The sequence below is a fragment of the Staurois parvus genome, unplaced genomic scaffold (genome assembly GCF_062004578.1).
Source record: "Staurois parvus isolate SC_StPar_1 unplaced genomic scaffold, SC_StPar_1.0 ptg001154l, whole genome shotgun sequence".
In the NCBI taxonomy this organism is placed as follows: Eukaryota; Metazoa; Chordata; class Amphibia; order Anura; family Ranidae; genus Staurois; species Staurois parvus.
The window spans coordinates 453,211-477,334 of NW_028318950.1; positions in this window are offsets into that span (position 1 = coordinate 453,211).

The window sequence follows — 24,124 nt, forward strand, 5'->3', positions numbered from 1 at the left end:
AGAAATGTGCCTAAGCCCGGCACTTGGTGTACTCAGCCTTATTGCTGTTGCAATGCAAAAAATGGAAGCCGCTGTAGTAATTGCTCCTCCTGAGCGGCGTGCATTCCACAGGGCAGATGTGACGTCAGCGGAAGTTGTGTCATCAAACCTCGACGCGTTTCGATCACAGATCGTCTTCAGGATGTGTAGATTACAATCACATCGTTAACCACTTGCCTACCGGCACTTGTACCCTCTTCATGCCCAGGCCAATTTTCAGCTTTCAGCGCTGTTGCACTTTGAATGGCAATTGCGCGGTCATGCAACACTGTACCCATATGAAATTTTTATCATTTTTTTCACACACATAGAGCTTTCTTTTGGTGGTATTGACTCGCCGCTGGGTGTTTTATTTTTTGCACTATGAACAAAAATATAGCAAAAAATTTGAAAAAAAAGTTTTTCTTTGTTACTATTATAAAAATTTGCAAACAGGTAATTTTTCTCCTTCACTGATGTGCGCTAATGACGCTACACTGATAAGCAGCACTGATGGGCACTGATAGGCAGCACTGATGAGGTGGCACCAGGGGCGGACTGATAACTCATGGGGTCCACGGGCAATAGGAGATCATGGGGCTCTCTGTGTTCCCGCTCACACTCAAGCCACACCCACACAAAGCCCCACCTACATATTGTACTGACCGCATTACATGCGTTTGGCACAGAATTTCTCTACACTATGTTCAAAATAAATGTTTATTATAGAAATTAAAGAAAAAAAACGTACATTAAAGAAAGTGCACCAATGAAGGTTCTAATGAATGAACACAATATAACGTGCAACAAATGTCTTCTTAGCTGAAGATTGTATTAAAAAACAAACAAAAAATATAAAAATAAAACGCTCTGACCAGCATGTTACAAAAGCATTGATTGTAAGCTCCACGAGCAGGACCCTCCTATTCCTTCTGTACTGAACTGTATTGTAATTGTACTGTCTCCCATTATATTGTAAAGTGCTGAGCAAACTGTTGGCGCTATATAAATCCTGTATAATAATAATTAAAGAGCTAAGGTCAGGTGACATCTTGGCAAATCTGTTACCTGTCCCACTATAAGTTGCTGATCACCGCCATTACCAGTATAGTGTCTGTAGCTGCATATATTCTAGTATATAACCCTTAGTTTGTATACGCTATAACTTTCACATAAAACAATCAACACACACTTATTGGGATTTTTTTTTACCAAAGACATGTTGCAGAATACATTTTGGCCTAAATTTATGAAGAAATTTTATTTTTTAAATTTTGTTATTGGATATGTTTTATAGCAGAAAGTAGAAAATGTTTATTTTTATTTCAAAATTTTCAGTAAATAGAGTCCCCCTGTGTGTAATTTAATATCAGTATAAATACAGCTGTTCTGTGAAGCCCTCAGAGGGTTATTTGAGAACATTAGTGAACAAACAGCATCATGAAGGACAAGGAACACACCAGACAGGTCAGGGATAAAGTTGTGGAAAAGTTGAAAGCAGGGTTAGGTTATACAAAATATCTCAAGCTTTGACCATCTCACAGAGCACTGTTCAATCCATCATCCGAAAATGGAAAGAGTATGGCACAACTGCAAACCTACCAAGACATGGCCGTCCACCTAAACTGACAGGCCAGGCAAGAAGAGCATTCATCAGAGAGGCAGCCAAGAGGCCCATCATAGGAACTCTGGAGGCTGCAGAGATCCACAGCTTAGGGGGGAGAATCTGTCCAAAGGACAACTATTAGTTGTGCACTCCACAAATCTGGCCTTTATGGAAGAGTGGCAAGAAGAAAGCCATTGTTGAAAGAGAGCCATAAAAAGTCCCCTTTTGCAGTTTGCAAGAAGCCATGTGGGGGACTCGGCAAACATGTGGAAGAAGGGACTCTGGTCAGATAAGGCAGAATGGAACTTTTTGGCCTAAAATCAAAACACTATGTGTGGTGGAAAACTAACACTGCACATCACCCTGAACACACCACCCCCACTGAGAAACATGGTGGTGGCAGCATCATGTTGTGGGGATGATTTTGTTCAGCAGGGACAGGGAAGCTGGTCAGAGTTGATGGAAAGATGGATGGAGCCAAATAAAGGGCAATCTTAGAAGAAAACCTGTTAGAGTCTGCAAAAGGCTTGAAACCGGGGTGGAGGTTCACCTTCCAGCAGGACAACGACCCGAAACATCCAGCCAGAGCTACAATGGAATGGTTTAGATGAAAGCATATTCATGTGTAAGAATGGCCCAGTCACAGTCCAGACCTAAATCCAATGGAGAATCTGTGGCAAGACTTGAAAATTATTTGTAACAAATGTTGAAAACCATTTCTCATTTTCCTTCCACTTCACAATTATGTGCCACTTTGTGTTGGTCCATCACATCAAATCCCAATAAAATACATTGATGGTTTTTGGTTGTAAAATGACAACATGGGGGACATTTCAAGGGGGAGGAAGACTTTTTCAAGGCACTGTATATAACACTGATATCTGAACACTTAGTGTTATTCCTTATATAAAACACTGATATCTGAACACTGAGTGGCACTCAGTGTATAGATGTCAGTGATATATATAGGGAATAACACTAAGTGTTCAGATATCAGTGTTATATAACATTGATATCTTTACATTTAGCACTAATTCCTAAATAAAATGCTGACATCTGTACATTGTATTGTACATTAAAATAGGGTGTGCAGCGCTATACAAATAAAACACACTGTCTAAAGTATGACAAAATATGACAGAAATGGAAAAATCCCGTAAACTGGATGTTATACAGTCCAAGGTAATATAACATCAGTCCAAAAAGGTATATTCCAGTGATGGAGTATAAATGACATCAATCCAAATGGGTATATTCCAGCATCCTAACATGAAGGTGTAGAAAAATTGCCCACTCACCGGAAGTGCAATTTAATGTGCACATAGAAATTCCATGAAGGTATAGCCTGATGATAAAGGTGCCCTCTGGTGGTGGATGGGGTGACGGCTGCCAGAGAAGTTGATCTGGACCAATTTCCCAAATTGTCCTGCCTGGGTGGACTCCTAGAATGCTGGGCTGAGATGTGGAGGCTCAGTGCCAGGTAGTAGAGATGAGAACGCTCATAGTGTAGTATTATAAAAAGTATTTATTGAGTATAAATCATTAAGATAAAACAGTAAACGTACAGGGTTAGAGTACCTATACAGGTATAGTGTAAATGAGCTCTTTAAATACACTGACCAGTGAATATAAATGATGGCCACCGGACCTCCTGATCCGGTGGCTTAACGTCAAGGCGTGCAGAGGCTCCTCCTAATTGTACATTGATTACCACTCAGTACACAGATATCAGTGTAAGTATAGGAATCAGGGTTATTAGATATAGGGTCGGGTAGGGAATGGCACTCAGTGTACAGACATCAGTGTTACATAACACTGACATCTGTACACTAACTATTCCCTATATATAACACTGACATCTGTACAATGACTGTTATTCTATATATATTCCTGCGCAGTGCCCATACCAGATGCTAGGTCCTATCCTGAACCTAATAACCCTGATTTCTATATTCCCTATATAAAACACTGATATGGCACTCAGGAATCAGGATATAAGAGTACTACTATATGAAGCTGCAGTGCTGTCACCGGGTCGGGGGATCACACACTGACCTGCTGCAGGATATCCCCATCCACCAACACTTTCTGATCCAGGCCGGCCAATATTAGTCCTCCGCTCCTTCTCTCCACTTGCCGCATGAACCACACCTCACTGTCCATCCCCTCAAGGCTTGCTTATTTCCTCCTTTCAGCAGCAACACATCCAGGGGACAGACTTAGCTTCTCATGGGGCCCTCTAGTGACCTCGGGCCCTCAGTGTCCGAGTGCCCAAATGGTCAGTCCGCCCCTGAGTGGCACAGATAGGCAGCACTGATAGGCTGCACTGATGAGGTGGCACTGGTCGGCACTGATGATGCTGTACTGATATGCAGCAATGATGGGCATTGATAGGCGGCACTGATGGGCAGTGATAGACAACACTAATGGGCGGCGACAGGCGGCACTGATGGGCACTGCTGGTCGGCACTGCTGGGCGGCACTGCTGGGCACTGATCATCAGTGCCCTGATGATTGATGCAGATGTCCTCTGTGTCATTTGCAGTACTTTCCTCACACTGTGACAGTGTGAGGAAAGTGCTGCCAATAATCGGCAACTGTATTTACATTGTGATCTGCAGTGTCATTGGACACAGCTGATCACGTGGTAAAAGGCTGCTGTGATTGGCCTTTTACCTCATCATGTGAACATGGAGAGTGCTGGGTGTGCGCCGTTGGGGGTGCACAGAGGGCACGTTATGGGAGGACGTCATATGATACCCTGTAAGGACTGGACAACCGCATTGTAGCCGTCATTCAGCTATAGTGCGGTTGGCAAGTGGTTAAACTAAACTGCAGCCTTCAAAAACAAAAAGGGGAAGAAAAAAGGCTGCACACCTAAAAGGCTAACTTCAAAGGAATTTTATTATGCACCATAGACAATAATAAGACATTGGAGACATGACAGTCCTGCATAACAGAGGGCTCTACTGCCCCCCCCCCCGAGATATCAAGAGGGGACCCTCAAGAATGGACCAAGGATGGAAATGGTCCACTGGGACTTCCCTAACCCAACCCTCCAACACCTGACCCTAGACACAACCCACCCCACCAGCCCTATCAACCCCCCAATACCCAAGGACCCACAAGATACCCCTCCCATAGATAGAGAACCATCCCACCACCCCCCTCACAGGGGAGAGAGAGGAGCTGAGGGAGATAGTACCAGCCCCATGACACCCCCAACACCCACTAGATGGAATATGAGCCTGCTACACACCCCGGGGGCTACTAGGTGTACCAACCACACACATATTAAACACAGATAAACAGCAGACATATATGCATAATTCCCTTTTCCCTGATTTTTTATAAACTGCAGCCTTACCTTCAGTTATACACAGTTGTACTGACTCTTTTGTACTGAAATTTCACTGCACACTGTGAGCAGTAGCGTGCATTAGAAACTGATGCAACTAGCCCTTTCCTGACAGTTTTATTCATTGGATTTTAGATCTTTCAGGCTCAACGTCACATGTGGGCATTACCTAGGGCAGTCTACATGCAAATTAAGCCTGCCTAGGAACGCCCCCTTTTCCAGACCACCACCCATCAAGGCATTTTGATATTTGCACCAACTCGTTGCTTGCATCAGGGCTGAGGGCTTCTGAAAGGAAGAATGAAGAAGGGATTCAGACTGGGGAGGGTGCGTATTTCATCCCTGTGTTTAGTTCTTGACCTCGATTTAAAGTAAAAGCTGACTATTTTTAAAGCACTTTCAGCAGCTGCTTTAATCACTTATTGAGTATGCAGCTTCTCTATCTTTCTTGCCTATGTTCCAGTTTAAGCTGGTGCCATGATCACTGCCCCAAGTTTCCTGCTTCGGGGGGCTCTTTTTCTGTTGCAACATCCTATGAAACCACCCTTGCATGCATAGACTACTGTTTCCCTACGCTGCGAGTATCAATAAAAACACACAACCCCGTATCCTAGGATAGTTGAGGAAAGTGGAAAATCATACTGGACCCATAGGGTTTTTTTTTATTGGTATTGCAACCCTAAAGTATTTATGTTGAGGTAAATAATCTGGTTCCTGGGTTCTTCACACCATAGGATCTCCACAGTCTCCTGGACTTGCAATGTAATGTGACAAAATTAGAAATTGAAGTGCCACACCACCACTGAAGAGGTCCAGATCCAACTTTATGCCAATAAAAGTCAGGAGGACAATCCAAAAAGTGGCCAATGTGTTTAGGGGGTCCAAACAAGCCCCCTTCATTAGGGCCTGAAAACAATGTGAAATTACTAGAAGTGGACTGGACCTTTAATGTTATTTCTTCCTGAGTGACTACAAGCACAGGTCTTGCCAGCAACTGATTAGACAGCAAGGCCCAGTTCAGTTCTGGTAAATTCACATTGTTTTCAAGCCCTGATGAAGGGGGATTCTTTGGACCCCCGAAACACGTTGGATTCTTTTTGGAGAGAAGCACAGGTCTTGCCAGCAACTGGTTAGACAGCAAGGCTCAGTTCAGTTCTGGTAAATTCACATTGTTTTCAAGCCCTGATGAAGGGAGATTCTTTGGACCCCCGAAACACGTTGGATACTTTTTGGAGACAAGCACAGGTCTTGCCAGCAACTGGTTAGACAGCAAGGCCCAGTTCAGTTCTGGTAAATTAACATTGTTTTTAAGCCCTGATGAAGGGGGACTCTTTGGACCCCCGAAACACGTTGGATACTTTTTGGAGACAAGCACAGGTCTTGCCAGCAACTGGTTAGACAGCAAGGCCCAGTTCAGTTCTGGTAAATTCACATTGTTTTCAAGCCCTGATGAAGGGGGACTCTTTGGACCCCCGAAACACGATGGATACTTTTTGGAGACAAGCACAGGTCTTGCCAGCAACTGGTTAGACAGCAAGGCCCAGTTCAGTTCTGGTAAATTCACATTGTTTTCAAGCCCTGATGAAGGGGGATGTTAACTCTTTCCTCTGAAGACCGGTAGTTCAGTGAAGCAGCACTGAGAAAGCAGGAGCCAGCAGCAAGTTGTAAACTGTAAATGCTGGGGTAAGAATTTAAACCAGTGGTTTTATGGGGAATGTTTATTTTATTGTACTCAATGTTGTAAGCTAAAAACACTGATGGATTAATACTACTTTAAGCTTTAAATGATCTTTTGAAGCTCTACGTTTCTTGATCACACCATGGAAAGTTTTGTTGGTAATTTTGATTTTTTTCTTTGAATGTGTGTCCATTCCTAGACGGTAATCAAATATGACATTGTGATCGTAGGCAGGATACTTCATGTCTTGTTCACTTTCCCTCTCGGTACAGAACATGCTGAAAGGAAAGACAGTCAGGAAATGTTCCTTTACTCACTGCAACACATGCCATAAATCCTCACCAAGCCTGTCACTTTACAGCTACCTATGAACTGTTCCTACTGTGCTTCCAGTGTTCCAGTTAAATACAAAAAAAGTAATTTCCTAGGCTTGTAATAAAATACTTTCTAAAAATTGTGAATGGATTTGGGCAGAGGTCCGATATTTGGATCTTCCTTAGCGTAGAAAGAAGAATGGGCCTATTTGTGGTCCAAGGATAGGTTTCTCCGTCGATGTCTGAACGCTGCCAAGGACCAGACGATATTTCCTACAAAGGTTTCTTTGGGACTCTCTCGAGCTTTCCCTGAAACAAAGTGAAACGTGAATTCATCAGAAAACTGCATTCTTTTTTTTATGTCAAAGAACAATTCACCCAAATGGCATCAGACTTGTTAAAGACATTCCAACACCTTCCAGAAGCCTGATTGTTTCCCAGAAATCCTTGAAATAGGCAAGTGGGGAGTTGTGGGTAGCAAGCGCTTGATGGACTGAATGAAAGAGAAACTATAGCCTACTTCCTGTGGGTTTGTGTTTTGAATTATTATTGCAATATTTACCCTTTACAGGTTTTTTATGTTATTTTCACATTTTTATGTAGCTTTTTATTACAGGCTATTGTGATGGTATTTCATAAACTGAGTTCAGGGATTCAATGCAAGGAGATAGATAGACTTGCACAGAACAATTGTAAACTCTGCTAAGCAAGACACTCAGTTTGTCTGTATCAGGCTTTCTCAATCTTTCTACCATAGAGAAAATAATTTTCAGGTTTCGGGGAACCCCCACAAAAATAATTATAACTACAGCTTATGGTACATTAGTATGATCGGTATATTGTAAATAAGAATAGTTATAAGTAATGAATAATGTGGCATACTTAGCATATTGGACTTCGGGTGAAATCGGTAACACACTTCAGCCCCCTTTGATTTGGAGGAGGGCCTCTTTACATTGGTAGCCAGTGGGAGAAGGGTTCACTTACATAGGTGGTTAGAGGAGAAGTGTCTCCCTACATTGAGTGTCAGTTTATTCCCCCCTTACATTCACAGAAGGTTGTAAGAATGTTCCTTAAAGACAAAGAAAAAGATCACTTTTGCCAGTAGATACTTACTTGAGAGATGGGAGTAGAGGCTCCACTGGTCCCATATTTAGGATAGAAGTTAGTGAACACTTATCCCCTGAGGGTACGGAGTTTTGTGGAATTGAGGAGTAGGCCTTGTGTGAAGAAGGTCCCATTCTTCTCATGGAGTAATGATCATCTGTGCCATCATGTTAGATACAGGTTGGCGAACCCTTTGCCCTTTGAGAGAAAGCAAGGGACTTCTAGCTTTTTGGAGATGGGATACAGAAGGGGATGTGTATGTTGTTTGCCAGTATACTGGACTTTTTGTTGGATGCCAAATGTGTGTATTAAGGCTCTCCTCCTGGTAACTTGCACCACAAAGACTTTTTTTTATTGTTTACAGTGTGAAAGAAGGATATCCTGTAACACTGTACTTTTTTTCTAAAGAAACGGACCACTTTGTTGGATTTGTACCAAAGTCTATGTAAAAGAACAATGTTCACTGTTTCGTCTGGACGTTCCGGTTATCAAGAACATGTTCCCTACACAAGAACCTGCAAAAAGTGGATAGTGGGGTTGTTAGTTATAGAGTGGACTTGTGGTGGTGGTGTGGACTAGTCTAACTTTGTCAGGCTTAAGGTTCATAATGTCCCTATGAGATGAGGGATACTATTATTATTATTATTATACAGTATTTATAAAGCGCCAATAGTTCGCTGAGCGCTGTACATTACAAAGTGGGACAGAACATGTGACAGAACAATAACAATACAATGCAAAATATGAGGGGATTGAGGGCCCTGCTCTTTGGAGCTTACAATCTAGGAGGGAGGGGATGGTGGCACAGGAGGAGATAGCTGTGGGGGATGGAGTGGTAGGAAGAGTGGAGGAGGTCGGCAAGTTAGCAGGGGGTGGGGTAGGCTTCCCTGAAGAGATGGGTTTTCAGGGTGCGCCTAAAGGAGAGGAGAGTAGGTGATAATCTGATGGGTTGGGGCAGGGAGTTCCAGAGGATGGGTGACACCCTGGAGAAGTCCTGGAGACGGGCATGGGAGGAGGAGACCAGGGAACTAGAGAGAAGGAGGTCTTGTGAGGAGCGGAGTGTGCGTGTTGGGTGGTACTTGGATATTAGGTCAGTGATGTAGTTCGGGGCAGTATGGTGGACAGCTTTGTACGTCAGTGTTAGGATTTTGAATTTGATCAGTTGCGCAATCGGAAGCCAGTGGAGGAATTGGCAGAGGGGGGTGGCGGAAATGGAGCGGTTGGAAAGGTGAATACTATTTTAGTGCCCTACATTGAGGAGTACTGTATGTGGGATTTTTAACCTCCAGCTAGACTGGTCAGGAGGCCACTGATTGATCCTGGGGATTGAGATCCACTGAGGAGCCAGAAGTAAGAGATGAGGCTTGAGTTCAGGGAAATTATTTTTGATAGCCCTGGAGTTCTGAGTTTGGGGAAATCATTTTGAATAGCTTTGTAATTCAGAGTTCAGGGAAACTGTTTTGGAAAGCCCTGGAGTTCTGAGGTCAGGGAAACAATTTTTGATTGCTCTGTAGTTCTGATTTCAGGGAAACAATTTTACATAGCCTTGCAGTTCTACCTTAAGGGAAATGCTTTTACATAGCCTAGGAGTTCTGCGTTTGGGAAATAATTTTGGATAGCCCTGTAGTTCAGGGAAAATATTTTGCAAAGCCTTGGAGTTCTGCGTTTATAGAAACAATTTTTGATAGCTCTGGAGTTCTTAGTTCAGGGAAACTATTTTGATATCTCTGGAGTTCTAAGTTCAGGGAAATAATTTTGAATAGTCCTGGAATTCTGAGTTTGGGGAAACCATTTTGGAAAGCCCTGTAGTTCTGATTCGGGGAAATGACTTCAGATAGCCCTGGAGTTCTGAGTTCATGCAAAAAATGATTTCAGATATCCCTGGAGTTCTGACTTCGGGGAAACAATTTCTGATAGTCCTGGAGTTCAGTGTTCAGGGAAATGATTGAGAATAGCCCTGGAGTGCTGAGTTCAGAGAAAACATTTTTGATAGCCCTGGAGTTCTGAGTTCAGGGAAACATTTTTAGGGAGTTCTGAGGATAATTATGGATAGCCCTGGAGTTCTGAGTTTGTAAAAACTATATTTCAGACATCCCTGGAGTTCTCTGTTCAGAGAAAAAATGTTTGATAGCCCTGGTGTTCTATGTTCAAGCAAATGATTTCAGATATTCCCAGAGTTCTGTGTTCATAGAAAAAGTTTTGGATAGTCCTTGATTTCTGAGTTTGGGGAAAATATTGTACTGTGTAGTCCTGGAGTTCAAATTTTGGGGAAATGACTTCAGATATCCCTGGAGTTCTGACTTCAGGGAAACAATTTCAGATAGTCCTTGTGTAACGGACCACCTGACAGCACCTCTATCAGTCCCCTGATAGAGCCTCCCCAGAGTGCGGAGTCTAAGTACCGGAACACTTGTTCACCAGGGCCCCTGATGATGGGGATGGACTTGGAGCGCTCCGAGACCAGGTCGCAGCTACCGGGTATCTCTACCAGAGGTAGAGGAGTCTGCCAGTGGCTCCTGCGGGTTAAGAGTCTGATGTGAGGGAGCCCGGGGATCCCTGAGGGATGGATGAGCAAGATCAGAGTCAAACAGGCCGTGTTGGTAACTAGCGGGTCGGTGCGGTACAAGACGGTAGGCAAGGGATAGTCGGGTCACACGCAGGGTCAATACCAGAAGATCAGATCTATAAGGGAGCATCCAGGAGCAGAGTCAGGCAAGCCAAGGGGTCAGGACAGGAGAAGGCAACAAGGTCAGACAATCCAGATCAGAGTACTCACAACAAAGGCAACAGGATACGCAAAGACCATTCGGCAACAAGTGTCTGTGCAGGGCTGGTTTAAGTAGCCCGCCCTGCACCTGACAGGTGCAGCCTAGGTCCTAGTGCCTGTCCCGTACTGTCATAGACGACGGGTGCGCCTGGGTCCTAGTGCCCTGCTGCCTGCATATCTTGACAGACACCTACGCATGTGTAGACCCATGCGTCGCGATGGTCCCTGACACCTTGAATTCTGTGTTCGGGGGAATGATTTAGAAAAGCCCTGTAGATCTAAGTTCAGGGAAACACTTTTAGGTAGTCCTGGAGTTCTGAGTTTGGGGAAATAATTTTGGATAGCCCTGGAGTTCTGAGTTTGGAAAAACTACTATATTTCAGACATCCCTGGATTTCTGTGTTCTGGGAAAAGATTTTGGATAGCTTTTTCATTCTATGTTCAAGCAAATGATTTCAGATATTCCCAGAGTCCTGTGTTTGGGGAAAAACATTTTGGATAGTCTTTGATTTCTGAGCTCAGGAAAATTATTGTGCTGCATAGCCCTGGAGTTCTAATTTTGGGGAAATGGTTTCCGATAGCACTGGAGTTCAGGGAAATGATCTCAGATAACCCTTGACTCCTGAGTTTGAGGAAACTGTTTTGGATACCCCAGGAGTTCTGAGTTTGGGGAAACAAATTAAGACATCTGCAGTTCTATGGTCAAGGAAATAGCCCTGGAGTTCTGTGTTCAGATGGACAATTTTAAATATCCCTGGAATCTGTGTTCGGGGAAACAATTTTGTATAGCCCTAGAGTTTTGAGTTTGAAGAAATTATTTCAGCTAGCTCTGAAGTTCTGTGTTTTGGGAAATGATTTTGGATATCCCTAAAATTCTGTGTTCAGGGAACCCATTTCAGATAGCTCTGGATTACTGTGTTCGGGGAAACTATTTTGGATAACCCTGGAATTCTGGGTTTGGGGAAACTATTTCAGATAGATCTGGAATTTTTTGTTCAGGGAAACAATTTCTAAAGCCCTGAAGTTCTGTGTTCAGAAAAAAAAATCATGTAGCCCTGGAGTTCTGAATTCAGGGAACAGGTGCAGTAAGAAATGTCTGTTCTTTAGAGGTTTTTTCACATGAAGCCCATTCTATGCACATTTTAACTGTTCCCTTCACTGAAATTAACTGAACTCAGTAATGTGGAGAGGTGTTCACATATGTTTGACCATAAAGTGTATGAAATTCAGAATAAAGCTCATCTTTTGGGACTTCCTAATTACAGATCTATAGTCATGTTTCTCAGATAGCATTAGCAATCATTGATTACATTTACTTGTTGCTTGATTGATGATTAGTACTGTATTGTATTTGTTCTTAGCTAAATTAAATTGTTTGGTTACATTTTTTTATTTCCTGTGAACACACAGGAGGAATTGGTCAGCGTGACAGCGCGCAGCATCTACCTCCACCACCACCGCCCTGCCTCCGGTATAATATAACATTTCTTTCTTCACTCGTTTCCTATCACGGATTTGCTGCCACATCTATAAGTGCCTGATGTAAATCACCGAGCCCGCATGGTGTGTACTGTCTATGAATGCCTAGTACCTGGGGGAAATTATTTACAACAGAAAAATGCATGATTTAAACATCCCTGCGTACCCGGGGACTGCACTTTTTTTTTATAACGAGGAAAAAACATATTAAATTGCAATATTTGAGATGGTGGAAATCATAAGGACTCATACCTATATTACTGAGCAATTTATCATGTTGATATACTCACCAGGGGTCATTTACAAGGAAAGTTTTTATATTCTGTAAGAACAGGTTTCAGTTTTTTTTCATCCTTTGTTAGATATCAGTGTTGCTGATCGCCTGAAGCCTCATTTCGCCTCTTCCTACACGCACTTGATTCACCATAAAATGCACACTATTGTGTGTTAACCAGATTCCTAATAGTGACAACTGTGGGTCATGCCTGTGCAATGTGTGTTGGCATGGCTGCATGTAGTGTCCACCAGGGAAGCATGTAACAGGGTGACGGGATGTGGAAGATCTGGAGAGAGTGCAGGGAAGGGTAACTAAATTAATAAAGGACTTGAAGGACCTCACTTATAGAGAAAGTATAACTAAAGGCATTTTTTTTTCAGTTTTGGATAGAGGGGTCAGGGGAGAAGGATTAGAACACCTATTAGGTTTTTATTACTGTCTGTGCCCCCATTAGGGAGATTCATCCTCTCTATTTGTCCTATTTACCATTTTCGTTGAAAGTAATAGTAAAAGAACTCCAGATTTTGAGTCAACCCCAGAAAAGTAGTAGAAGGGAAATCTTCCAATGGGAACACTAGTTCTGGTGACCTGGGGTCCCCAAGGAATTCCCTTAATTTGCAGGGATTACCTCTTACTTCCTGTTTGACTAAGGGAGAGGAAGTGAAGGGAAATCTCCCCAATGGGACACAGATGACAAAAGTAAACTGAGTTTTGCCTATTGTTCTACTTTAACTGAAAATAAATGAATTATGTCTTCACAAAGAGCGAAAACAGGGGTATATGATCACCTTGTATAAATATATATATAAGGTGGGATTTCCAAAATCAAACATTTATTTTTCCCCTGAATAAATTTCAGTGAAAACTGAGTTTTGCTGGTTTGGTGAAATGCATTGGAGTCAAAATTAAGGTTTGGTAATGGTTTTTAAGGGTGAAAAAGGGTTTAAATGTTTCCAAAAAAAGGAAAATAAAAAGTGACGATTCACAAATAACGACAAAATGCGCACGCACACACAAAAAACCCCCAAAAACAATGACAAAAAAACCACACAAGTACAAAGAACACAAAATGATTAAAGTGGCTCTAATGGATCAAGGTTTTTTACCTTCATGCATTCTATGGATGAAGGTAAAAAACCTTCTGTGAGCAGCCCCCAGCCCCCTAGTACTCACATAAGCCCACTCTTGATCCAGCGATGTGCATTGGAGCCTTGGCTATCTAGGGTCTCCCTCTTCACATTGGCTGAGATATAAGCAGGAGCCATTGGCTCTCACTGCTGTCAATCACAGCCAGTGAGCCAATGAAAAGAGAATGAGCAGGGCTGCTTGCTGTGGGGGCACCCGACAGGAGGGAGGGGTCAGGAGAGCCTGCGGGGGACCCCAGAAGAGGAGGATCCAGGCTGCTCTCTGCAAAACCACTGCACACAGCAGAAAAGTATTGACATAAAAAAAGCCTTTAGAATCGTTTTAAGCTAATATTCCTAAATACACTCCCAATATCCCAAACAACTTTCAGCTACCCACAAAATGAGCGAAAATGACAAGATCCAATAGCAAAGTCAGAAATATTTAATGCGTAATCAAAATCCCTAAATCCCACTGCTTATCCTTAAAGTAGAACTATAGGCAAAACTTTTTTTTGTTCATTTTAGAGTAAGGGGAGAGTTGTAACCCCTGTCAGATTATATATATATATACAGTATCTCCCAGAAGTGAGTCCAACCCTCACATTTTTGTAAATATTTGATTCTATCTTTTTATGTGACAACACCGAAAAAAATGACACTTTGCTACAATGTGACGTAGTCAGTGTACAGCTTGTATAACATGTAAATTTGCTGTCCCCTCAAAATAACTCAACACACCGCCATTAATGTCTAAACTGCTGGCAACAAAAGTGAGTACACCCCTAAGTGACAAGGTCCAAATTGGGCCCAAAGTGTCAATATTTTGTGTGGCCGCCATTATTTTCCAGCACTACCTTAACCCTCTTGGGCATGGAGTTCACCAGAGCTTCACAGGTTGTCACTGGAATCCTCTTCCTCTCCTCCATGACGACATCACGGAGCTGGTGGATGTTAGAGACCTTGCGCTCCTCCACCTTCTGTTTGAGGATGTTCCACAGATGCTCAATAGGGTTTAGGTCTGGAGACATGCTTGGCCAGTTCATCAGCTTTACCCTCAGCTTCTTTAGCAAGGCAGTGGTGGTCCTGGAGGTGTGTTTGGGGTCGTTATGTTGGAATACTGCCCTGCGCCCAGTCTTTGAAGGGAGGGAATTATGTTCTGCTTCAGTATGTACATGTTGTCATGCCTGTTTTTTTTTCTTATTACTTTTTTAAAATTTACATTTCTTTTCCATTATTTTTTTTTTGAGTGCTGTGTGGAGCTGCACTGAAAATGCAATCAAGCACTTTGGCTGGCTTTACCAGGTAAAGGGCATAAAAACAGTAACAAGATAAGTTTGAGAGGGGGTGGGAGGGAGGTAGTGTAGCACTACCTTCTTAGGCGTTTCAATAGATTTGGGTCCCCCTATAGTCCTGCACAGCCAGGCAACACACATTTTCCATTCAGACTTGCATCCAGGATGGGGTAAGGGGTGTACAGAATACCCAATGGAACAGGAACATAGGACAAACTTCCTGAAACTATTTACATGTTTGTACAACAAAAGATCCTCTTCTGGAGAGCTAGCCAGCCTCTCTTGATGTACCACCCCAGACTCCACACTCTCCTCTATCTGGCTGCCTGGAGGAATCCCTGAGCAAGGGATCCAGTGCCTGTCACTTTAAGACAATGAGACAGTCCCGGGTGGTGGCTAATCTGGTTTCCCACCGGAGTGCTCCTTCCCCTATCTGGTCCAGGGGGTGCAGGTCTACTCAATCTTTCCCCTGTGCTGCTGGTGGGTCAGTGGCTGCTACCAGGTCTTCTAGCTGGGCCACTCCTTCCCTGCCTCACAGGTGGTCCACTCTCAGGGGTCGGTGAAGTCCAGCAGTAGTGTAAAAATATAGTTTATGCCCGGAGTGGGTCTTTATCTCTGGATGTCTTAATTTTTGGAAGGAACAAGGCGTAACACCTGTGTCTTCACCAGAAAGGGAAAAGTCCAGTTCAGGCCTTTTGTGACCTCTAAGTTTCTCAACACACTGCACAAATAGATCCTTTCTCCTTTACAAATTTCACAGAACTCCTTCTTCACCCAACAGTCAGCAACCTGAATGGAGTATTGATAAAAGACAATTAATATAAAGAAATGCCGCGCCCTTTATAAGGGCGCGGCATTTCTTTATATTAATTGTCTTTTATCAATACACACATTAATGAGGATGTGATTAAGTGTCAGCGAACTTAATTCGTGGCTCACAAGTAAATTACATTTCCATTTGTAACCTGAATGGAGTAACCTTTCCTCCAATGATAGAACAAGTCCTTATCCACACAAGTGAAAGACTGGGGGAAAGTATTGGAAAGGGGACAAACATCTGTTAGCATCTTACAAGGAAACCTGTTGCTTTGTCCATCATAGTTTTTTGGCTCTGTCCAGGTGCTACAAATTAAATTGATCATGGTAGGTTACAAAAAAATCAAGGTCAAAGGTCCATGCAAGAAAAGAGCTTATAAAATAAAATCTGTAAATGATCGGTGTCCTTCTTCCTCTTCTCTCCAGTGCCCCAGCCTCCCAAAACTCTTAAGAATTCAACACTTTGAGGAATGTTGGGTGTCTGTATACCCTGTAACTAGGGGCGGACTGACCATTTGGAAACTCGGGCACTGCCCGAGGGCCCGGGGTCAGTAGGGGGCCCCATGAGATGCCCCTGGTACCTTTTTCATAGGCTTTTTTGAGTTTGGGCAAGGACACAGGGGCCCCATGATCACCTATTGCCCGGGGGCCTCATGAGTTGTCAGTCCGCCCCTGCCTGTAACGTCACATGGCTCCATCCTCTGACCTCTATGTCACTAGAAGTCACATTAAGGATAGGAAATGTAAAATGACGAAAGTTAATCTGAAGCTGCATGGCAGGATAGCAGGGGAGAAAGGAGACACAGACCACCAGAGAAGTGAATATAATCGCTCTTCTATTACAAGGACCTTTTATTTTGATTTTTTGTAATAATTTGACAGTCTCTTTAAAATGTTGTCACTATCACTGATTTAAAAATTTAAAAAAAAAATTGGTAAAATTAAATATTTCCGCAATATTTACTTAAGACACTCCCCCCAAAACTGCCTTTTATTTGTTCTTCCCCAGACAATGAATGCAACAGTTATTTTTGGGGGAGAGGATATCCAGTCTCCGCTGTGTATATTCCTTGGCATTTTTGCTCTATTCACTGTTTGTTGATGTTGGATCATTTTATTCGACATTGTTATTGAGATCTGGCATAATTTAGTATACTGGCCTCCAGCGCTGACTCTTACTCCACCTCACGCTGACAGACACTAGAGATAAGAGCGCTAACTATATTTACACTATGTTGCCACCCTTCCCATAAACACCAATCTGTCTTAAAGCTGAATATAGGAAATACAGTATGTTACTTAGTACATACAAAGATGCCAAGAAAGTTATGCTTGTCATTTGTGAACCTCAAGTGGAAGCTGAAATACTAGATAGAGAGACAGATAGATGGAAGACCCAACATAGATAGATAGATAGATAGATAGATAGATAGATAGATAGATAGGGAAACGGGGATAGTTGGATGGATAGTCTAGCCAGAAGAAAATTTGTGACGTCAGGTACTGATGTTGGATGAGAAGACCTGGCTCACAGTATGAGTTACATTTCATTCCAGAGATGTTCAGTAGGGTTGAGGTTAGGGATCTGTGAAGGCTACTTGAGTTCTTCCAAATCACAATGGACAAACCATGTCCTTATGCAGACTGCTTTGTGCACAGGGTCACAGCCATGCTGGAGAGAAGTGGACCTTCTCCAAACTACTACAATCACAAGGCTGGAAGCACACACATGTCTACAATGTCTTTATATGCTGTAGGACTAACAGTACCTTTCACTGGAAACACCTGAACTCATTTAGATTGGCCATAGACGTAGTAATGATGGTTAGGCAGCTACAGACTATTGGCCATATAGTTTATATACAACCACCCAATAAATAGACAGATTTTCTTTTCTTTCTTTCTCCCCTCAACTGAGGAATAAGCACAAATGTTAGGTTGAGCAAGGCATACACATTTATTGCAGCATCAGACCTTGCCTGCATGCTTGACCACTGTCTCACTGTCTGTGTACAAATGTTCACAGTTCCTCTCAGCACCCATATTTCCCCCGAACCACCCACAGAGGAGAGCCACCACAGTTCCCCCAACCTCCTTCAGTGCTATCCAACCTCCCACAGTGCCTCCCAGCTTCTCACAGTGTCTACTCAGCTCCCTGCAGTGCCTCCTAGCCTACTGCAAAGCCTCCTGTCACCCATAGTGGCCCCTAATCTCCAGCAGTGTCCAACACTGCCCTCTAGTCTCCCACTGTGCCAACTAGCCCTTGCAGAAACCTCCAGTTTCCTAAAGTGCTCCTGCAAAGTCCCCAGACTCCCTAGAGAGAATGCTAGCGCCTCCGGGGCCCCCATGCTGTACAGTTTCCTTGAGCTCCTCCAGAAACCTCAACCACTACAAGGCCACCAAGTCTGCCACAAAGTCCCCTTACCGCCTCCTTTTTTTTTACTGTTGGGGCATAGAAGGTTTCGGAAGAATTTACCAGGCTCTGGTCTCAATAAGGTTGAAAACCACTGCTCTAGGAAGCCAGTAGGCGCTTACATTTAAAGAGTAAAATATGCTCACTATTTCATACCTCCCAACTTTCTGAGATGGAAAAGTAGGACACATTAAAGCACAAAGTATTTAAGCAGAGGACGTACCCCTGCCATTATTCCAGTAACATGGACCATGAAGATTAATGTGGAAAACAAATTAATAATTACCCCAAAACTGCTTTTCTTTTCATCACTACTTTTCATTTATTTGGGCTTTTAAAAAAAAAAAAATTAATGTAGCATTTTAAAGAATAGATAAAAGGTTTAGTGAAGTAAAAACACATTTGACAGTAAAAGAACACATTTTATAGAGTTCCATACATCAGACCAAAGAGAGGGACAACTGAGTAGGAAAGCGGAACAGAGGGATTTGGCTCCAAAAGATGGAAAGTCCCTCCAAATGAAGGACAGTTGGGAGCTACGATTTCTGTGTGGTCAGACAAGAAATAGAAACCTCTAACAGTAATAAGACCTGATAGATGGCCTAACCCTTCTCCAACCTATCCAAAGCTACTAAAAAAACTTTTTGGCTAAGGTTCCACTTTAAGACACTTAAACAATGGCTGCAGCAAGTGGTGGAGGTCTTCCTACCGGAGTTCCAGACCAGTCTGAAGGATAGTGGCCATCGAATACCTAAACTTGTTCCTTTTTAATTTTTTTAAACTTCTATATGTATAAGGTTTGGTATCGTTCCCGTCTGCCCAGCTTATATATCTTATCAGACCTAATCCTGTTTTTAATCATTTCCAACCAGTAAATTAGAAGCAGCTGTTGGCCGTGCCATTTTTTATGAATTTATTTATTTTCCTTGGTTTATAGAGCAAATCCCGGCATTCAGAGGGGAGTGTGTTTCCATTTGTTCAATCATTTTCTGTTTGGCTGCTGCAATGCGATGAAAAGTGAACATTTTATGGGCAATGATGCAGTTTGGCTTGGTATTGGTACTTTTTCTTATATCCTGTTCTGTGCAGCTGTACGAACGCGGGAGATACTATGCGGATTACAAATGATTGATGGAATCGGATCGATGACTGAGAGCAACACTGTCACTGCTTGTTGAAGGTGCTTCTCTACTTGGGATGCTACATAGTTTTCGATCTATAGCATAGAAGGGTGGAAAAAGACTGCAGTGAACCTATTTTAATACCGCTGTAATACCAGTGATCAGGAAAAACAGCAGCTGCCAAGCTATCCTAAAACGAGAGGAAGAAATAAGCCTTTTTGGCCCCAACAGTTGCAGGCAGATTAATTCCCTGGATCAAAAACTCTGCTGGTGAACACTACTAATTTAGCATTTAAAATGTAACCCAAGCCATTTTTTTGATTTAGTTTTGGATAGGGTAAGGAAGTTATTTTATTGCTGTCTGTGTCCCTGCTGTCACCCTTAAAGAAGAATTCCAGCTATATATATTTTTAAATAGCTACATTGTTCCAGCTTGGACCAGTGTGACTATGTATATACCATGCCTGTGGGATCCCTCTGGAACTTGAAAATCACAGTAGTAGACACACACTCCCAGTGTCATATGTTTCTACAGTGATCTCCACTCCCAAAACCTACTGCTGCTACAGTGAAATCTACTTCCAGTGCCTACAGCTACTACAGTGATCTCCACTTTCAGTGCTTACAGCTACTACAGTGATCTCCACTCCCAGTGCCATATGTTTCTCCAGTGATCTCCACTCCCAAAGACTACTGCTGCTACCGTGATTTCCACTTCCAGTGCCTACATCTACTACAGTGATCTCCACTCCCACTGCCATATGTTTCTTCAGTGATCTCTACTCCCAGTGCCATATGTTTCTACAGTGATCTCCACTCCCAAAGCCTACTGCTGCTACAGTGATCTCCAGTCCCAGTGCCATATGTTTCTACAGTGATCTCCACTCCCAGTGCCATATGTTTCTACAGTGATCTCCACTCCCAGTGCCATATGTTTCTACAGTGATCTCCACTCCCAAAGCCTAATGCTGCTACAGTGATCTCCACTTCCAGTGCCTACAGCTGTCACAGTGATCTCTACTCCCAGTGTCATATGTTTCTACAGTGATCTCCACTCCCAAAACCTACTGCTGCTACAGTGAAATCCACTTCCAGTGCCATATCTTTCTACAGTGCTCTCCACTCCCAGTGCCATATGTTTCTACAGTGATCTCTACTCCCAAAGCCTAATGCTGCTACAGTGATCTCCACTTCCAGTGCCTACAGCTACTACAGTGATCTCCACTCCCAGTGCCATATGTTTCTATAGTGATCTCCACTCCCAAAGCCTACTGCTGCTGCTACAGTGATCTCCAGTCCCAGTGTCATATGTTTCTACAGTGATCTCCACTCCCAGTGCCATATGTTTCTACAGTGATCTCCACTCCCAAAGCCTAATGCTGCTACAGTGATCTCCACTTCCAGTGCCTACAGCTATCACAGTGATCTCTACTCCCAGTGTCATATGTTTCTACAGTGATCTCCACTCCCAAAGCCTACTGCTGCTACAGTGATCTCCACTCCCAAAGCCTAATGCTGCTACCGTGATTTCCACTTCCAGTGTTTACAGCTACTACAGTGATCTCCACTTCCAGTGCCATATAATTCTACAGTGATTTGCACATCCAGTGTCTACAGCTGCTACAGTGATCTCCACTTCCAGTGCCCATAGCTCCCAACTGTCCCTGATTTCAAGGAACTGTCCCTCATTTGGAACAAAGTCCCTCTGTCCATCTTTCCTCATCATTTGTCCCTCATTTTGGTCTGATCTTTATAGTATCAAAGTGTTTTCCAGTGCTAAACCTTTCACCCAAGTTCTAAATTGATGCATTTGTAAATTTCCAAAGCCAATATAAAGGAATAGTTTCATAGTTAGTCTGGCTGAAAAAAGACAAAAGTCCATCCAGTTCAACCATTAAAAAAAAAAAATTATAATCCTATACCCACAGTTGATCCAGAAGAAGGCAAAAAAAACCCCAGCAAAGCACGAACCAATTTGCTCCAGCAGGGGAAAAAATTCCTTGGTAAAAAAAAGTACATGTGAGTTTAATCAACAACAGGTGGTGCCGTGGATGGGATTCAAACCAACAACCCCAGTATTGCCAGGTGGAAGTGCTAACCATTTAGCCGCTGTGCTGCCCATACTTATTGTAATGTGAAAGGTACATTCTGAAGCTGAATGTAGAATATGAAACATTGGCATGGCAATCAAAGAAACATTTTTTAGGGTTTTTATTCAAAATGTGTCGAGTCCATAATGATACTATAAAATGCTCAAATGAACGATTTTTCTTAAAGCAGAAATTTCACTCTCTCAATCAACATGGACTATTTTAATCCTTTACTAGTACTAGTCATTAGTAAATACTCCGGAAAGTATATCATATTTACATGGTTTAAATTTTTTTTTTTTACATTTCTTTAGTTACTTCCTGGTTTCCAGGCATAGGCAAATGATGTCCTACACCCCAGGAGTTTTCAGGAGGGAAAGTAGGGAGGAGGGGTTTTCTCATCTAAGCACACCCTTCTGCCTTCTTCCCTGAGCTAAGGACAGATGGATTCCAGAAAGTAAACACTACATAAATAATCTGCCTTTACTCAAGATGGCCACAGCCAGAAAATGCTAGGAGGGTGTTTTTCAAAGTGATTTCTCAGCAAAATAAAGCATGGAGGGATGGATGGTTGGGGGAGTTTGCTTTGAATATTAACAATGAATTAAATAGTGTTTTCACTTAGTGGTGCTCAGATGCAGTGTAGTTCCACTTTAATGTCTGTAGGAACGTTCAAACGAAATTCTACCAGTGTATGGCCATTTTTAAGAACAGGATATTTACAACAGAGAAGCTAAGGAGAACCTGAGAAAGATGCAAAAAATAGCCTAGTGGTCCTATTTCCCCTGAAATCTATGCAAAAAAGAAAAATGTTTTATTTATTCACAACATTTACTATGTGTGTGCATATATATATATATATATATGTATATAAAAATATATATATTTGGGTAATATGTGTGTCCGTTATTATTTATTTTATATATTTATTGAAAAAAAAAATATATATATACATTTTAAAAGATTTACTTTATAGTTATCTGAATTGAAAGAAAAGAAGAAAAAAATATAGCAAATTTTTATTTTTAGTCCCAAACACAATAAAGAAAGATATTTACAAAACCACTGTGGTTGGCATAAAAACAAATCATACCAATAGCTTAAACTGTGTGCTCACTAAAATGCCCTATAGTCTGCTTTTACGAAGGCAATTTTTACAAGCCTGGAGGAATCATAAGTTTCCAGAGCAGCTCGGTGATGCTATCTATTACAAATGACTGTGAGGGTACAATGACTAGAACATTTCAGCTTCCTGCCTTGCACTACACAATGCATTGCACGATGTCAGCATTCCTACAGGCAAGGATGGAATTTATCAATAAACACCACAACGTTACTTGGAGGCCCTCCAACATTTCACACTGGCCATCTTTCCCACAGGACCAGAATGAAATAAAATCCAGGAAAATGGCGGTTATATATGGGCTGTCATGGTGGGGATTTTTTTGTATACCAAAAATATTTTATGACAGTCTGGTAATATCATGTATCTCAGATGTCAGAAATATCTGCTATTGGAAAAATTAGAAAAATGTAGAGTTTAAGGGACATTCTACCCTACAGTAATGTTGTTATTTTGAGTGGAGCCATCGGCAGAGTTGCATTTGTACATTCTGTCCCCCTATCCTCCAGGCCAGATGTCTTTTGGGGCCCCAGTTTTTTTTCCTTTTCAAGGCTCCATACATAATATCTATAGTCTGGGACAGGGGTGTCAAACTGGTGGCCCTCCAGCTGTTGCCAAACTACAAGTCCCATCATGCCCCTACCTTTGGCAGTCATGCTTGTAACTGTCAATCTTGCAATGCTTCATGGAACTTGTAGTTTGGTAACAGGTGGAGGGCCACCAGTTTGACACTTGTGGTCTAGGAGATTGACATAAATGCTCTTAAATGTTTCAAGTGTATGTACAGGCATTTTTTGCAACATATTTAGCTTTGTCAGGTTTTTATAGCTGTCTGTGTTCCAGCTAGTTTAATCCACCCTCTTTATTTGTCCCGGTGAACATTGTCAACAAGATAGAGAGTGATGGGAAATCCAAAATACTTGACTACGAGAACAGGAACAGAGGAGAAATCGCCCAATGGGGACACTTGTTGTGGTGATAACTTAGAGACTTCCTGCACTTTAGAGAGATTTATTCTTACTTCCTGTTGTGTCTACAGGACAGGAAGTGAATAGAAGTCTCCCCAACAGGACACAGGCAGCAGATGTCAGGATCCACGCAGATGTCTTACAAGGCAGCCAGCTCAGGCTCTTAGCACACAGCTGAGATTCTGAGCCAGCCGCTTCCACCCCCTCCCTAGCCCAGCTCTCCAGTGGCTGACAGTCACCACTCTGCTCAGAGCAGACCAAAAACCGAGCAATCCGAGCAATCCGTGGTCATGTGATTGCTCAGTGATCCATTGGTGGACAGCTGCAGCATTGGATTTTCCACTTCTTAATAAGTGATCTAGCATAACTAACGAGCATATTCAAGGCTTTCAATATTTTTTTTTATACTTTTTTATCTTTATAAAGTTCCATTACCTTGTTATGCAGGTCTTTTTACAGTTCTTTTCTGCTCCTCATGGCTCAGTAACTAGCCTGCTCAGCGCATCTGCGTAAGAGCTAAAAAACTCATTGACTATTTATACACTGACAATAATTGCAATCTAAAAAAGT